The sequence below is a fragment of the Nannospalax galili genome, unplaced genomic scaffold, assembly GCF_000622305.1.
Source record: "Nannospalax galili isolate Female #2095 unplaced genomic scaffold, S.galili_v1.0 scaffold885, whole genome shotgun sequence".
In the NCBI taxonomy this organism is placed as follows: Eukaryota; Metazoa; Chordata; class Mammalia; order Rodentia; family Spalacidae; genus Nannospalax; species Nannospalax galili.
In genome coordinates this window covers 347,103-351,192 of record NW_008354025.1, presented here as the reverse complement: position 1 = coordinate 351,192, position 4,090 = coordinate 347,103, and the positions used below count along the sequence as shown (strand labels likewise).

At 45.7% G+C, this 4,090-nt stretch overlaps 1 protein-coding gene across 2 annotated transcripts in view; it reads right to left on the bottom strand.

Moving 5' to 3' along the window:
- Uhrf1bp1l (UHRF1 binding protein 1 like) overlaps positions 1 to 4,090 on the bottom strand; it is a 122,884-nt gene that overhangs the window by 44,114 nt on the left and 74,680 nt on the right. The window lies entirely within an intron of this gene.

Here is a 4,090-nt window from a genome sequence, read left to right as displayed (position 1 = left end):
TCCTTTGAGAACTCTGTTTAGATCTTTAGCCCATCTTTTAATTGGGTCATTTGGTTTCCCAATTCTTTGTTTTTTGAGTTCTTTATGTATCCTGTATGTTAAACCTCTGTCAGATGTGTCACTGGTGAAGATATTTTCCCATTCTGTGGGTCTTCTCTTCACTGTTTTGAGTGTTTCTTTTACTGTACAGAAGCTTTTTAGTTTAATGAGGTCTGCTTGTTTGTTGATTGCTGACCTTAATTCCTGAGCAACTTCTGTCTGATTTAGAAAATCCTTTCCTACACCTGTATCTTGTAAGTTACTGCCAATATTTTCTTCTAATAGTTTCAGGGTTTCCAGTTTCACATTGAGGTCTTAGTTCCATTTGGAGTTGACTTTTGTGCAAGGTGAAAGATAAGGATCTAGTTTCATTCCTCTACACATGGAGATCCAGTTTTGCAAGCACCATCTGTTGAAGATTCTGTCTTTCCACAATTGTGTGTTCTTGGCACTTTGTCAAATATCAGGCGGATTGTGGAGGTATGGTAAGAAGAAGGTGCTGAGCAGCTTAGGTGAAGGCGGAGACAGCTAGCCAGCTTGGCACACAACAAGGAGAAGTAATACTGATTGTAGCTCAGCCAGTGAAGGACGCATGATCACCTCGTGAACACTGAGTTATGCTATGAGAAGGGCCTGCGTGCTAATACATGACCTCTGAGCTGATTGGATGCCGGCCTCCTCACCTATGCTATGCTTGTGGTTTTTGCCTTTAAATATTGTTCAGCCTTAATAATAAATGAGCTTCTGCTAGACAAGACTCCCTGCCTCCTTGGTGGTGCCTCAGGAAGAGAGGGTTAAGATGGCAGCACACTCTGCTCCTTGGCCCCCATTGTGCTGTATGAGGGGAAGGACCCCCGCAACTGGTGCCCCCTGTGAGGAAAACAAAAGAGATACCGGCTGAGGCCAATCGGTCTTTTGGGGCGAGTGAGACCCTTAGTATGGGTAATGCAACTTCTAAGAAGCATGAGTCGGCCCTGAAGGCATTGCATTATATGCTTAAGAGCCGAGGGCTAGACATTTCAGACTCTGTAGCCAACAAGGTCTGGGAGACTGTGACTCTCTTGGCCCCATGGGCCCCCACAGCTACTGTATTCTGGAATACTTGGGAAAGGGTTAAAAAGCTGGCAAGAGAGCGGGAGAGACACTTCAGGGTGGAACCCCCACTAGAGTTCTATCCCACAATGACTGCCCTTAAGGGCACTTTCCTCCCAGAGATGCCTCCCTCCCCTCAACTTGCAAAAGGAAAGGGGAGCTCGCACGCAGGCGGGGCAGAGCGGAGCATACGGGGTCGGCGGCGATATTGGCCACCCACCCGACCCATCTTGAAACACGGACCAAGGAGTGTAACATGGACCAAGGAGTCTAACGCATTCGCGAGTCAGGGGCTCACGCGACAGCGATGGGCAGAAGTCAGGGGCCTGCAGAAAAGCCGGGGACCAGTGGCACGGTGGCTGCCAGGCACATTTGTGAAAAAAAAAACCAACAACAAAGACCTTTGACTGTGAGCTGAAACCAGCTCCAGGACAGCTGATAAGGCCCGGGGGGAAGATGGCTCGGGGAGGGGCCCTGCCCCTTCAGTTCGGTGGGTGGCCAGGGAACCACCCTGCCCCCAGCCCCCAGTGCTACAGCCCTGCAGGCAGCAACACTCATGAAATCCCAGGCCGAGGGAGCCGTTAGTGAAAGCCTATAATGTTTTCACTAACAGGGACACATTTGGAGCTGCACTGATATTATACCCAGAGACAGATGTAAAAAAACAAAAAGTAACTCAATTCAAAAAACTCATGGCCATTGTCTTCTGACAGTATTCAGACTCGTACACTCCTTAAAGAAAAAAAAAAAAAGCCCCTATTTTCTTACAGCATTTTAAGGGGCACCAAGGATTGCCTGGGCTTTTATCCCAAGGCAACTCACAGGCAGAAAAGATGACTTATTGTGTACAGGTCCTGCCTCTGCAACAGCCAGGGGAAACCCCAAGGGACTCAAGCCCAATTCCTTATGACAAACGGATGTCATACACTATGCTCCTTTTGGAAAGTTAAGTATATTTTTATATCCATTGACACATTCTCACATGCCTGTTGGGCTACTGCTCATACAGGATAAAAGTCTAAACATGCTCAGTCTCACTTTCTCCAGTGCTTTGCTACATTGGGATTGCCCAAAAAAAATTAATAATAATAATGGACCATGTTTTGTGAGTAAAAATTTACAAAATTTCTTCTCACTTTGGGAAATTCATCACAATGCAGAAATTCCTTACAATCCCCAAGGTCAAGCCATTATAAAACACAACCATCAAAACCTAAAAATTCAATTACAAAAACAAAAAGGGGGAATAAGCCCAACCAATAGTTGGGTATAGCCTTATTCACTATTAATGTTCTTAATTTTCAAAAAAAATCAGTTGCAACCCCGGTTTCAGAAGCATTGGGGACAACAGGAGCAGAGACCTGAGGTACGGGTAAGGTGAAAGGATCCCATCACCGGGCAATGAAAAGTCCAGATCCATTGCTAACCATGGGTCGAGGCTTTGGGTGTGTCTACCCTATAGGAGATTCAAACCCCATATGGGTGCCTGCGAAAAACCTTAAGTGGGTAGGCCAGGATCCGACTGACTACCAGGCATGACGGTCCATGGACAATAGTTCATGAGACAAAATTCCTCTCTTTATTTGTATCCATCTGAAGTGAAGGACCCAGTTCCTTGACTTCATTGCAGCCTCTGACAACTGGCTAATTGGCTAAAAGAAACATGGTCTCAAAAGTATTTCAACTTGTCCTATGCCATGACTTGCTTTGTTTCTCTTGATAGGGTATATGCTTATTTTTAAGTGTCTTTACCAGATAATTTGGCGACAGAGGACCCTTGAAACTGCCACGGCCCCCCTCTTCATGATTATAGACTTTCCCAGGACCCCTACCGGTTGCCCATGCTTGTCTAACCGAGTTAGGCAGAGACTAAGACTATCACGGACTGGCATTACCCACATGGCTGCCCTTAATCATGATGCATTTTTAGCCAAAGATGGGTAAGATGTCCCATGACAAGTACTCCTAAGACAGGATATGCACATGACCAGGTGCATGATCCAATGACGGGCAAGGCTTGATCAGAGGTGACACAACCTAAGACAGGCAAAAATTCATAAGATTAGAGGAAGGAGATAGCCATCTCTCCTCAGGAAGCCACCTATGAGGTGGGTAACCCGTGAAATAAAGTCAATCCGGGCTTAAAACAAAACAAAAAGGGGGATATGTGGAGGTACAGTAATAAGAGGGCGCTGAGCAACTTAGGTGAAGGCAGAGCCAGCTAGCCAGCTTGGCACACCACAATAAAGAGAAGTAATACTGATTGTAGCTCAGCCAGTGAAGGACGCATGATCACCTCGTGAACACTGAGTTATGCTATGAGAAGGGCCTGCGTACTAATACGTGGCCACTGAGCTGATTGGATGCCGGCCTCCCCGCCTATGCTATGCTTGTGGTTTTTGCCTTTAAATATTGTTCAGCCTTAACAACAAATGAGCTTCTGCTAGACAAGACTCCCTGCCTCCTTGGTGGTGCCTCAGGAACAGAGGGTTAGGACGGCAGTGCACTCCCCCTCCTCGGCCCCCATTGTGCTGTGTGTGGGAGAGGACCCCCGGCAGTGGATGAAATTGGGTGTATTCAGGTTTGAGTTTTCAATGATGTTCCACTGATCTATGTGTGCATTTTTGTGCCAGTACCACGCTGTTTTTATGACTATAGCTCTGTAGTATACTTTGAGATCTGGTATAGTAATACCCCCAGCATTGTTCTTTGTGCTCAGGGTTGCTTTGGCTGTCTGGAGTCTTTTGTGCTTCCATAAAAATTTAAGGAATTTTTTTTCCTAATTTTGTGAAGCATGTCATGGGGAATTTGATTAGGATTGCATTGAATCTATATATTGCTTTTGGTAGGATGGTCATTTTCACAATATTAATTCTTCCAGTCCATGAGTATGGGAGGTCCTTCCATCTTCTGGTGTCTTCCTCGATCTCTCTCTTTAAAGATTTAAATTTTTATTTGA